This window comes from Papio anubis, chromosome 8 (genome assembly GCF_008728515.1).
Source record: "Papio anubis isolate 15944 chromosome 8, Panubis1.0, whole genome shotgun sequence".
NCBI classification, from domain to species: domain Eukaryota; kingdom Metazoa; phylum Chordata; class Mammalia; order Primates; family Cercopithecidae; genus Papio; species Papio anubis.
The window spans coordinates 132,861,625-132,875,152 of record NC_044983.1 but is presented as its reverse complement, the minus strand read 5'-3'; the positions used below and the strand labels follow the sequence as shown (position 1 = coordinate 132,875,152).

Genomic DNA, 13,528 nt, shown 5'->3' with positions numbered 1-13,528 from the left:
GGCAATCAACCTTGTCCCGACCCTGGAAGTCTCATTATCTGATCTAGGAATGAGGAATTCAAATATTATGTCATAAATTAATTACTTATAATTTCATTTTTCTTTCTTTAAGTTAACCTTATATGAATTCTTGAAGCATCCTACTGCCCTGTGATCTGCTCTGTAAACACAAATGAACAAGTATAGATTTTCAAGTGTTCTAGGATTAAAGAAATGTGGAATTTTAAAATAGACTTGTCCATTTCTACAAGGAAATAAAAGGGTAGAAGAATTCAGAAGAAGGACAGTTTGCTGTTTCCACTGAGTAAAGACCTCTGCCCTGATACACAAATGTTTGGTACCATCTTTATTGTTTTAAATTCCAAACCATCAGCCTAGAGGTGATCAATGACATCCCAAGACCATAGGTAGCTATTCAGCCAACAGTAGACATTACAAAGAAAAGAAATATCAAGGGTCAGAACCATGAAGAATTCCTCCAACTAAAAGAAAAGCTGGAGGAAGTAGTGTCAGCACAAGCGATGGGAAGAATAATCTCAGTGATGGGGGAGGAAGGGCAAGTGCCTTTAGGGCTTATGGAGGAGAGAGGGACCTAACCACGATTTTGTTGCATTTTTTTCAAATGTATTTTTCTCATTATATGAAGATATATTTTAAAGTAATAGCTTCCCAAACTCTTCTTCTAATTAGATTACCTAAGGAGCTCCAAAAAGGGCATAGGAACAAGACAAAGAATACATTTTTTTTTTTTTGCATCTCCCTAGAATGGTAACACACAGCTGTAAATTAGGTGACCAAATCTTACTTTATTTTATTTTCATAAAAGTATAATTCAGAGTGGTAATAAAGTAGCACTGTCCATTCCTTGGACAACTCATAATGGGCAAAAACACACAGAATTACCTCAAAACCTATCAAAAAGGAAAACAGATTTGCTCATTAAGATGCTACAGATGAAAAAAAAAAAAATGACCTGAAGCTTACAGAGCAAAAAATACATAGTCAATGAAGAGAAATGTTTTTATAACTGCACAAACAGTAATTCCAATGCAGTTGTCAGAGCATAATGCATAGGGAATTGGGACATCAGATTGAATTATGTAAGATAAGAGTAATGAATAATTTTGTTTATAAGGTTATTAGCTAAGTGCTTCTCCATTCACAGTGAATTTCTCAAGAGAACAAGTGGCAGATTTTATTCCTATAGAGGGTTTATTACTTTTGCTAATTTGACAGCTCGATGATGATAGTTATAGGTCATGGGTTTACTCTGCATGAGATGGGGTTAGGCCAGGCAGAAACCGGCTTCAGAATCAGGCACAAGGTTTCATTTGTAGAACAAAAGCCAAGGTCATAAAGGAAAATCAGGTCAACCTTTGGCGATCATTAGGATATGTTCACTATCTGTAACCTTTGATTACTCTGGAACCGTCTTCTTTTTTTTTTTCTTTTTTTTAAAAAATTATTATTATACTTTAAGTTCTAGGGTACATGTGCATAATGTGCAGGTTTGTTACATATGTATACTTGTGCCATGTTGGTGTGCTGCACCCATCAACTTGTCATTTACATCAGGTATAACTCCCAATGCAATTCCTCCCCCTACCTCCTCCCCATGATAGGCCCCGGTGTATGATGTTCCCCTTCCCGCAACTGGAAACCAGAAACCATCATTTTCAGCAAACTATCGCAAGAACAGAAAACCAAACACCGCATGTTCTCACTCATAGGTGGGACCTGAACAATGAGATCACTTGGACTCTGGAACCATCTTCTTCATCGAGTTTCTTCTCCTGAACTTTGGATGTGTCATTTTTCATGATATCCAAAACGTCTCCAGTTGGCTTTACCTGCAATACAGAACACGCAATGCCAATATAGCCATAACTGAATTAATGCTTTTTTAAAGTCTACATTTCTTGTCTTCTCTATATCATAGAGTAGTGGTACCACTTGGTCTCAAGAGTCAGAAATCATGTCATCTCATCTACTGCTTATTTATTAACTTCCAATGACCTTGTTCATTCTTTCTCATAAATAGCTCTTAATCTTTTCTTTAATTGTCATTATTACAGTAACTGGCTTTTTTTTCCCCTCCCCCGGAACTTATTCATTGCTGTTTGCTTAAATTTTAAGACTTTGCTATCCGGAGTTCTTGTCTTTAGTTCCTTTCCATTCAAAATACACTCTGCCTTGAGGAGAAAATGTAGAAATAAAAATATGATCACACTTTTCTGCAGTTTGCAATTACTTGGACGTTTGCTATCAAGGTTGACACTCAAGGCCGACACTCAAGGCCTATTGATTTCAGAGCTTCTATAAGCCACGCTTGCCTTTCTCTCTAAACTCATGGGCACACAATGTTGAGAACAAAGGTTAAGAGTTCAAGTTATAGAGTCAAGAGGTAAGAGTTCCTATCCTGGATTTTCTCCTTAAGCTTTTCTCATACTTAATGTCACTCAGTTTTCTCATCTGTAATATGAGGATGATGAAAATTACTAATAGAATATATGCATATATTTCTGGCTAGTATTAGTTAACACATATAAGAACTTAGAATATTGCTTGGCTATAATAAAAGTGCTCAAAGATTGTAAGTGTTATTATTACTTTTAACTTTTCCCCTAAGTGCAACTTTATGGTCTTGAATGTCCCTCTTTTTCTTATATTTTTATAGATTTGCATATACATTTCCTTTTGCCAAGAAGCCAATCTTATCCTCCATGACAATTTCAGCTTAACTTATCCAATGCTAGGAAGCCTTCTCTGATACATTAACTCTATCCCTACTACCAATGATCATTTTTTTCTGAAATCATTACTTTTGCTCATTTGACAGCTCGATGCTTATAGTTGTAGGTCATGAGTTTACTCTGCATGAGATGGGGTTAGGCCAGGCAGGAACCGGCTTCAGAATCAGGCACAAGGTTTCATTTGTAGAACAAAAACCAAGGTCATAAAGGAAGATCAGGTCAACCTTTGGCGATCATTAGGATATGTTCACTATCTGTAACCTTTGATTACTCTGGAATCATCTTCTTCTTATTATTTCTGTTTTCTTTTTTCTTTCTCTTTCTTTTTTCTTAGACGCAATCTTTTTCATGTTGCCCAGGCTGGAGGCGCAATCTCAGCTCACTGCAACCTCTGCCTCTGCTTCCTAGGTTCAAGCGATTCTCCTGCCTCAGCCTCCCGAGTAGCTAGGATTATAGGTGCGCACCACCATGCCCAGCTAATTTTCGTATTTTTAATTGAGACGGGGTTTTGCCATGTTGGCCACGCTAGTCTAGAACTGCTGACCTCAGGTGATCCACCCACCTCAGCCTCCCAAAGTGCTGGGATTACAGGCATAAGCCACCATACCCAGACTCTGATTTCTGTTTTAATAGCGCTGTATTTAGCTTGGTAACTGGTTTTGTATCATTCATTTACTTATCTACCTCCCATCTAATGTGTATTCTTGAGGACATCTCATTTTAGTATTCTCAGTGTGTATGCATGGTATACACTCAATGTGTGTCTGTTAAATAAATCAATGAATAAAAATGAATTATGAAATAGCCATGGTAAAAAAAAAAACATAAAAAATGATTAAAAACAGGAGAAGCTTTACCACACCTAAGAGAATAATGTAAAATATGGAGGAAAGGCAAATGTCTGGTCTTTCTCCTCTGAGTGGTCAAAGGTCTGATACAGTTGATGAAGTCTCTGTGGGTTTTAATTTGGTGAGGGGAGAGTATCTTTTTAAATCTAAGATTGCACCAGAAATAAGAGACCATGAAATGCCGAGGTGAAGGAGAAAAACAAGGAAGAGAAAGTGAAAATGCAAGATCAAGATGTAATGAAGAACTTAAGTAGATTCTTATCATCTGAGAATGACGCCAGAGATTCAAAATCCCCAGAAGACATGAGGCTTTGCATAGCAGATCTATCTGACAAGATCAAGAATATTTTCTATATGATTAAGTACCTGAAGCAGGTCAATTACACTAGCTAATCCTTGTATATAGGCCACAGCAGAAACTGAAGATCAACTGCCTGCATTTTTAGTCTAAAGTAAGAGAGGACAAATAAAATATTCTGGTTAAATCTAGTTTTTGTGTTTGTATGCTTGAAGTTCCAATTTTCTTACTCTTGATACATGCAGTAGTGTAGGTCCATCCACATTCTAACAGAGGGTGTAACTCTTATAATTGTAACTATCCTTCACACCACTTTTTTCATATTTGAAATGGAATATGAGTTTTCAGTGACTTTGTGATACATCCACTTCACAGCGAGGCTGACTACCTTTTTCAGAATCCTGTTTCTTGCATGTGCTCATATAATGTGGTCTACAAGTAAAATTCTCAGGAGATTTGTAGGACAGAAAGGATACAACACCCTTCTATTCAGCCATGTGTTTTGTTGTTGATCTACTGATTTACCTCATTGGTATGAAGCAGCAACTTCTCTACCTTCTTTTGTCTTCTCCTTGTGCTTCTCCAACTCTTGGGTCAAGAGTATGTGTGTTTAGGTGTTTAACAAAGGGGTCCAAATCCTGCAGGGTACATGTGTAACCCAGGGTAGAGGCAGAAGTAAGTGATGTGGGTTTCACTCCTTCCCCATGGGTTTCCAGCTCATGCCTGCAGATTGCACCCTGCTTTAGTTCTCTACCGCTTTACACTACCTTCCCTTCCGGATGATCTGTCCAGTTGTCTCCAAGCTCTAGCATCATATCCAGAAAGTCAGCTTACAGAGACTGCCCAAGCAACTCAACAATTGTGTAAGTCAAAATTCTTTTGACAAATTTATCTTTATATCTATCACAGGATCCTGATGCATTTGATATTCAATCTCAGGAAGTTAAAACAAGAGTCCTCAGCACTGACACAATTCTCAATGATAAGTTATATAGTCATTGAACTATAGTTTCACTTTCCCTGTGAACTGGAGAGTAAGTAATCAGCTGAGACTGGTATAGAACAGAGAGATGAGTGGAGTGAAGAATGGTGGGAAAAAAAAGAAAAAAATATATATATATATGTGTGTGTGTGTGTGTGTATGTATATATGTATGTATAGTGGAGAATAGGAGAAAACCTAGCTAAGGAATCTCTTCCAGGTTATCTGGACATTGGTAAAAATGGAATATCTGTTATATTTTTATGAAGGTTCAGAACAGCACAGAGGGCAGACTGTGGGGTGTCTCTCTCTCTTTCTCTCCTCTCTCTCTCTCATGCACACACACAAACACACGTACACAAATGTATAAAGTAGTTCTGCTTCTGTGGATGAATCCTGATGGATACAATTTTTATCTTCTATATGTTATTAAGGTTATATAGAATAAAGAGTCATAAAAGTCTCTTAATTACTACTTAGTCACATTTTTATAATCACAAGTTCCCTCAGTTTTCATTATCTCTTCCCGATTCTCATATCCATTCCATTCAATATTAATAAATGAAATAACAAAAACAGCAACGAGCACAAAAATTAGACACCTTTCTCTACTGAGTTTACAGGTATTAAAGGGTGAATGTTCATGATCTATTCTAAGAATAAGCATTTTTGGAGCAACCCAAAAACTTGCTTTAAAAAAGGTCACTAATTTTGCATTTCTGTTTAACTAGAAACTCCCTTTCTTATGCTGATTATAAATGTCATGTTCTGAAACTTGCATCTAATGGTTTTGGTGCCTTTTCTGGAATACAAAATAATAATTATATACCTTTTAAAATGTTAAAACTTCATAAATCCCAGAGTATTTATTATTTTCTTCCTGGGTCATGTATTCTTTATGTTTAATTTCACCAGAACTTTTAAATTTTTTGGACTCTTAATTGAGTGCTTTAGAACAATCCTAAGACTTTTTTTCTACACAAGACAAACTGTGTTCCCTCTTCTAAGATACGTAGCTTGAAACAATCTGAGGCTTTTATGGACTCACCACTTAGAGAACAGAATCTTGGTACCCTGTAGTTTCATAATGCATTCCTGTAATGCCTGAGGCTTATATTCAATGAGAAGTGCTAAGCACCTCTTACATTACTGGGTAGTTTATCTGTACTGTACTTTGAAATTAAGTTAGGAATGTGATATGATCATGTAAATTCCCAGGCTGGTCATAAAGAATTGTGACAGCTAGTTGGAGAGGCACCGGCTTGATTTGTGGCAACCTTGTTGAGTTGCCTCGCTGGGATTATAAATAATAAACTCCCCAAACATAATGAAGTAGTAAATGACAATAGAAAATCAATAATGCATAAAAACATGCCTGTGATTTACTGATATTTAAGGCATCCCCACACCGCAAGGTTCAAAGATTGCTTAAAAACCACTTTCAAGGACCAAGAAGTGATTTCGTATAAGATACTATGTGGAGGATGAGGACATTAACTAAATTCACATTCATGGTTTAATAATTACCCAGATGATGTGATTCTCATAGGATGGGGAGTTAATAGAGATGGATCAGCTCATTTCTAGTATAGGCTTTTAATTGTACCAACATTATTCTTTAAATAGTGCCTTTGTCTGTGGAAAATTACAAGTAAAGCAAACACCGTGGCCTTTGCTCTTGTATGAGAACAAAAATCTCACGTCATCTTTCTTGAGTAAGCAGTTTATAAGCAATAGAAGAATGGCTAGTATCCACTTGTCAAGGTGGCAGGTGACACAGAGTCTTCGAGAAAGAACACAATTTCAGCCTGGACAGGGATCACAAGAGGATTTTATAAAATAGAGGATTTTATAATATAGACACAGTAGAGTGGAGGGAGATAGGGAATCTCGTGAGAGACTAAAAAAATATTGAAAGACCAGCAATGAGAGAAAGAGACGCAACTAGGATGAGATTTTTTTTTTTCAGAGTACCAATATAAAAGCTTTTTTAAAAGTCCTCAGTTCTTTACTCATTCCTAATCCCTTTTTTTCTATTTATAAAATGCCTTGTCTTCACTTGCTTTTAGCTTAGCATTTGTGGTCCATAAATTTAACTTCCCTTGGCCATTCTCTAAACTCTTTATTTCAATGTTGTTTTGTTTTGCTTTTTTTTTAGAAACTGGGACAACATCAACTTGTATTATGCCATCTCTCTCCAGGATCCCTGGATACTTTCAGAATACTGAGTTGTACTGAAAAAAATTCACACCAATCTGCCCTCCATGCTACTCAAAACCTTGGCCAACATGGAATAAAATCCTGATCTTGTCCAGATAACCCAGAAGAAAGTCCTTAACCAGCGTTTTATCCTATTCTCTACAATGTATTTTAAGAAAATTCTCACCAATATTCAGACCTCTCATCTCTCTGCTCCAACCCAGTCTCACCTGATGACATCAGCTGCAATTCACAGAGAAAATAAAACTACAGTTCAATGACTCTGTAACATCTTATTGAGAATTGTGTCTGTGCTTGGGACTCTGCTGCAACTAACTGAAACCAAATATCCAAATGTGTCACGACTCATGTCCTGTTGCATTTCCTTATCCACTTTTGGAATGGTGGAGTGATTAAGGGCTTCTCCTCCCTATCATTTTATTCTTTCTTGGATTAGATCACATTCTACCTTCTCCATGACTTCACATTGCCTCCTCCACAGTCCCCACATCTAGAGGGGTTTCAATTTTAGTGGTGAGTGGTGTATTTTCATTACTATCATATAACCAATCTCTCTCTCTCTCTCTCTCTCTCTCTCTCTGTCTCTGTCTCTCTCTCTCTGTCTCACACACACACACACACACACCCCCAAATGCCTACTTCTACCCCAAGTTTCTCTCCTAATAACACCAAGTACTTTACTGCTCCCTCATAGCCATGCTTCTTGACAGAATTGTCTAAAATCTTCACAATTTCAACTTTTCTACTTTCCACACATTCTTGAAGTTAATGACTAGAAATCTGTTGAATACATATTTTAATGGGGGAAATTTTTTGCACCCTATATGTACTTTGTTGACACTGTGTATACCAGACAAAAATTATGTATATAATTTAAATCTACAAGACGATTTGGAAAATTAAATTATTATACATCAAGGTTGTCTTTGCATCTTTGCAGCCATATAAATGCTTACTACAATATGTAATGCTATCAGAAATGATTTTGAATAAAGCAACATGCAAGTTGTACATGTAATAGAAAACCTGAAACACTATACCAGCATGCAATACTGACAGGCATCAGACTCTTGGAATAGAAACTCTATTCTGGGCTTTCTTCAAAACTTACCTCTGCCCACATAAGTGTCTGTGGGGCCAAAGACATGTACCTATTTGGAGACCCCCTTACCCTACCTTCCTTATAATGTCTTAGTTACCCAGGACTCCAAAAGTTCCTGCTTCAAAGGTTCTAGCCTCTTGCCCAAATTTGTCTTTTCAAGTGTGAATCATACCACTAGAAAGTGACCTAGATGCAGCTATTTTGGAAGCTATGATCAAGACTTGAACTTGCTGACTGGATTAAGTGGAATGGGCAAAGGCTTCCGTGAGGCCCCCTGTGGAAGAGGTCAGTGCAGAGACCAGAGGAAGACAAGGCCCCCTCCATGCTGCTATGCTAAGGTGAGAAACTTCTAGGACCTGGCATTTCAATATTTGAATTTGAACTTGCAGCCATTGTTTAGATTTATTTTTCAAGGTAGAAAGAAAAGCATATATACATTTATTGTCAGTAGGTTTGTTTGACTTATGCTTAGATATTTAGATATATGTTATATGGGCTTCCATGTGCACCTAAGGTACCAGCCTTACAAATGTTGTAAGCATATCCACTAGTATGTTACTAGTAATTTCATCCCTGTGAGAGTAAGCTTAATTATTTGTTTTTCTTCCTTATTTTCTTCCTTTTGTAACCTAAAAATAAAATTCTAAGCTCTTCAACCGACTGAACAGACCAGTCTTGGCCAAGAGGATAGCAGCATAACCTTAAAAACTGAGTCCTCAGCCAGGACAGAATGGGGGATCAGACACACCTCTGTGTACCTCCTCCCTGGTTAACCATGATTGGCCTTCTTTCCCTGAGGGCTTAATGGAAACCAGCCCTTCCAAAAGTCTCTACCACTGATATAATTATCAACCAAGGGCCTGAGGCTTCTTCTCCTTTTTGACCTGATAAAATGCCATGGGCCACGAATTGGTTCTGGCCAGTCTATGAAGAATGTGCATTAAGGGATTTTGTGTCATCTCCTTCACCTGTTGACGTCAGAGGACCGAAAACTCCATCCTTGGATTAGGCTGATGCTAACACTGCCTTTTTAAAACATGGGTCTCATGAAGGTGCATGAAGCTCAATTGCACACGTGCATGTTTCTCCTGTTATAAATTTTCATGACTCTTCCTATAGCTTACTAAAGATGTATATTTGGCCACTCTGCTCAGCGTAAATCCCTGTTCTTTTTGCCCCTCCTTCAAAGTGTCTGTTTCTGGCTTCTGGCCAGAGGCTGTGCTTCCCAGCCTGTCAGAATGGCCACTCTGAAGGCCGCAACCCTTTATGACAAATAAAAGCCTCCTTTCCAAATTAATGAACCCCATCGTTCTTCAGTTAGCACTTTTTTTTTTTTTACTTTTTTCTTTCCTCCCTTCCTCCCTTCTTCTTTCCATCTCCTCTTTCCTTCTTTCTTCCATCATTACATTTCTAAATCACTATTTTCTGAATCTCTAGTCTTTAAAATTACATTTACAGTTAGAAAACAGCAAAATAAGTTTTAAAATATTATCCAGTAGTCAACAGATAAGATACAAAATACATTTTAAGATATGCATGCCAGTGAGACACTCTGTAAATATTTGGTGCCAGGAAATGTAGATAAGCCAGACTGGAAAATGCTTTTTAAAAAAAAATACTAGACCGCAGCTGGTAAGTGCTGGTATTGGGGAAAAGTAGCTCTGCAATGCATGGTGATTTTCCACTTTAAACCAAAAATACAAATCTCATAGCAACAAAGGACATGGGGAAAATGAATTAACATATATAAAAACATTGCTGTGAAGGCTGATTAGAAAGCTTTTTCAAGGTTCCTTCCCAAATAAATTTGACTGGCGGAGAAGCATAGACAATAGTAATGAGCATAAAAAAAGTAACAAGACCCCCAATTTTCGAGGTCAGGGATCTATTAATGCTAAGATGATACTAAGGGAATAGGAAATATAATAGCTTCAATTTACTTATCCTAACCCTGCATTTCATAGCATCTTATATTTTCTCTTTCAGCCAAATGGAATTCTCCACTAAAAGCATTCTAAGAAATTCACGCAGGCATGAAGTTAGACATGAAAGGGTTTTCTATTTTCTTAAAATTGCTGCCTTGCTCCTGATTAAGACCAGGGAGATGGAGTTGGAAGACAATGAAGTGACTTTTAGCGGGTGGCCACGAGGTAGCACAGGGGAAGGTCAATGAAGGAATGGACTCAGTCGCTGTGGATTGACCAAGACCTCGGCAAGGCCTCCTGGAAGAATGCCAGCTGACAATGCTGCATTTGTGCATTCTGGTTTTCCTGTCTTAGAACACAGAAATGGCTCACTGAGTTTCCTAGTTTTGAAGCTTTGTATGTTTGAGTGCTGGTAAACTTTTACTAAATTTCCTTCCTTAGTCTGAGTTTTTTATTTTTATTTTTTTTTCTTTTCCAATATCTCTGTCTAAAGCTCCAATACAGTTCTACTCTTTCCCTGGTTAATATTTTCATTCAGTTTCCCAGTTCCTATAATTCTAAACTTCTTCACCTCATTGGACAAATTTCTTCATTAGAAAGAGGCGTCACATCTCTTTATGTTTTTCAGGCTTAAACCCAGTAAAATCTTGTAGAGCTCCATTAACTAAGGTAGTTTTTTGAAGCCTGGGTATGTTTATGTACACAGGTCTCTGCCCAGAACACACCCTGTATCCTTTTTTCCTGGCTTAATGGCATCTTTCCCTTTAAGGACAGGCTCCCTTCTGACATCACATCCTCTGTGCACCTTCTCATGTCCCTCCTTCACCCACGTGCCCTTAGCCCCTTTGATGGTGCACTGTTGAATGAATTCTGTCTCCTGTTTAGAAAAGTTCCAGTTGTGTGTTACTAAGTGTACTGTACCATAGAAGCAGGATTGGTGGATATATTCCTCTTGTCGCCTTCCTTTGGTCTGATGAGACTCCTAGCAAAGGCCTAACGACCCATATCAATATTCAGCATGCTGTAAATCAAAGTCAAGTATCAGAACTGGCAAACACCATTAATTTTACAAAACAGAGATATTTCATAACACCTGTGCACATCTTCTTCATAGATGTATTCTATGGCATCTTACACTGTGTAGGGAGCTCTCTAAAGAATGTGATAAATATCTGTGTAATAGGTGTGTGTGTATATGAATATGATCTGAGAGCAGGATGAAGAGGAACAATTGCCTCCAGCACTTAGCTTAATTTTTAAAGGAAGAGTGCATTTATTTGATTAAGGATCCAAAACAATGTAAGGAAAGTACAGGCAGAATCAATAGTCTCTGTTCCTGCTTTTCTCCCTAGCAATGCAGTGTCTTTCCTCTCCTGTGAAAGTCCCCATGTTTGTTTCTCTGTGTGTGTTCTTGCATTGTCCTTTCATAAAAACAAAAGCAAATATGAGTACATGTTCTTACCACCCTTCATTTTTATCCCAAAAGTACTAATTTATATACACTATACGAAACCTTGCTGCTTTCACTTAATGTATCTTGTAATACTTCCTTTTTTTTTTTTTTTTTTTTCCTGAGAGAGAGTTTCACCCTTGTTGCCCAGGCTAGAGTGCAATGGTGCAATCTTGACTCACCGCAGCCTCCACCTCCCGGGTTCAAGTGAGTCTCCTGCCTCAGCCTCCGAAGTGGCTGGGATTACATGTGCCCACCACCACACCTGGCTAATTTTTTTGTATTTTTAGTAGAGATGGAGTTTCGCCGTGTTGGTCAGGCTGGTCTCGAACTCCTGGCCTTGGGTGATCTGCCCGCCTTGGCCTCCCAAAGTGATGGGATTACATGCTTGAGTCACTGCGCCCGGCCAGTATCTCATAATGCTTTCTATAACAGTACATAGAGGAATGTCTTGCTTTTGATTTTATATCGCATTTAAGGTTGGTTTTTAACAGAGGCACAGTAAGAATTGACTGAGTGTAGAGGGACATTTGGGTGGATGATAATATTTTGTGATTATGAGCAATGCTACAATGAACATACCTGTACACACACATGCACAGGTGACTATGTAGGATAAGGCAACAGAAATGGGATTGTGGGGACAAATGAAAAATAAATTTTGACAGGTATCGTAAACCTGCCCTCCATGGGCTTACACCGTTTTGCATTCTAACCAGCTAGGTAGCAAAGTTCTTGTTTCTTCAGCATTGCCACCAAAAATCTGATAACGGAGAAAGGGTATCTCAGTATATTTTTAAGTTGCTTTTCTCTCCTCTAGAGAAAGGTGAATATATTATGTACTGTGTGTACTGGCAATTTGTAATTTGTGGGTGAGTAAGTGTGTATATACATGTTTGTCTTTATCCTGCTTTGGATTTTTAAAATTGTTTTCTAGTTCTTAGAAATCAAGGTGATAATCTCAGTTGTTGAACTTCAGGTCATCCTGAAGTTGAAAATATTTTGTATCAGATTTTTCTTTTTTTTCCCTGACATTATTTACGGTGATTTTTTTTCTTTTGTATTTACTGTTTTTATATCAAAAGAATTAAATGTATCAATTTAACAACTTCTATAGTTTGAATTAGTTTAAAAAAGATGTTCTTTACTTCAAATTTATAAGGGAATTAATATTGTTTTATTCTAATACTTATATGACTTCATATTTTACAGTGAAATTTTTATCTATTTGAAATTTTACTGGCGTATCCTGCTAAGTTTCATCAATATAACTCTTCAGTTGTTCAAACCCAATTGCTAAAAAAAAACTGTCATTCCCACTTCAATTTTAAAAGTTAAATTTATCATATATTTAAACTCCGTATTGATTTCAAAATATTTCTAGATTTTATGTATTTTTTCATCTTATTATTTCTAGTTTTAATTGTTTTGAAGCATTATAATATAATATGCCTTATGACCTGTTCAGGATGGTTTTCTGCTGTAGTTCTTAAACAGACTTTCCTTAATTATTGTATTCTGTATTCATAGAAATCCAACAACCCTTGTATATGAATATAAATGTATATGAATTTCAAATTTTTATTCATATTACTGGTTTTTATTTCATATATGTATGCATTTCAAAGGAAACATGTCTGATATTTTTATTGTGATGATGGTACATTTATAAATTAAATTATTGAGTGTGCTTAGTCCTCTAGAAAGCAGAATCCAAGATAAAGTAAGAATGTGTGACAATGTTTGGAGGCTTCTGACTGTGAAAGACTGGGCAAGCATGGGCAGGGAGAGCTTCAGCCCATAGTAGAGATGGAAAGAGAATTGAGTAGAAGAGCCACAGACTATGGTGCAACTGAGAGAGTCTCAGCCTGCTTGTTGGGAGCTCATGGCGCAAAGGTGACCTACAGAGGGAAAAGCCAGCTGCCATGTTGTGAAAACACTCAAGCAGTCC

The 13,528-nt window shown here is 37.3% G+C and overlaps 1 long non-coding RNA gene across 1 annotated transcript in view; it reads left to right on the top strand.

Moving 5' to 3' along the window:
• LOC110744023 overlaps nucleotides 1-11,696 on the top strand; it is a 124,983-nt gene extending 113,287 nt beyond the window's left edge. Inside the window, exon 3 of the long non-coding RNA XR_002524051.2 lies at nucleotides 7,039-11,696. This is a non-coding gene — a long non-coding RNA (uncharacterized LOC110744023). The remainder of the gene's footprint in view (nucleotides 1-7,038) is intronic.
• The last annotated feature ends 1,832 nt before the right edge of the window (nucleotides 11,697-13,528 follow it).